Genomic DNA, 562 nt, shown 5'->3' on the forward strand with positions numbered 1-562 from the left:
AGCCAACGGCACGTAGTGTTCCCAAGCGGTCACCCATCCAAGTACTAACTACGCCCGACGTTGCTTAACTTCAGTGATCGGACGAGAACTGGTGTATTCAACGTGGTATGGTCGTTGGCGAAAGAACTGTGGAGAATAAAAATATTTAAATAAATTACAAAAGTCTTATTTAATTTTATTAAATAATTTAAAATATAATTTATCAACTCCTCCCCTCCGCACACATACGTTTTAATGAAATACATATACCAAAATTCAAAATCGTTTAAGTTATTCATTACAGAAATCAAATTATATACCGAAACATTAGGTACAGGTACTACGTAATAGTACAGGTACCTAATACCTATAACGAATAATGATCATTTTCCATATAGCCATGAAATAAATACATATCGATATAGTACCTACCACTTACCAACCACCAGCTACGAGGAACAGGGTGTAACGGAGTACGATTTATAACCACTAAACGCAAATACAAAAAATTAAAAATTGTGACTAAGCATAAACACGGATAACATAATTTATATTGTGCAGATCTATATTATACAATTATTGG

At 33.5% G+C, this 562-nt stretch overlaps 1 non-coding gene across 1 annotated transcript; it reads right to left on the minus strand.

Annotated features, from left to right (window-relative positions):
* On the minus strand, positions 1–119 carry LOC115033965. Its single transcript, XR_003839309.1, has one exon. It is a non-coding gene; the product is annotated as a 5S ribosomal RNA (ribosomal RNA).
* Between the last annotated feature and the right edge of the window lie 443 nt (positions 120–562).

The sequence above is a fragment of the Acyrthosiphon pisum genome, chromosome A1 (genome assembly GCF_005508785.2).
Source record: "Acyrthosiphon pisum isolate AL4f chromosome A1, pea_aphid_22Mar2018_4r6ur, whole genome shotgun sequence".
In the NCBI taxonomy this organism is placed as follows: domain Eukaryota; kingdom Metazoa; phylum Arthropoda; class Insecta; order Hemiptera; family Aphididae; genus Acyrthosiphon; species Acyrthosiphon pisum.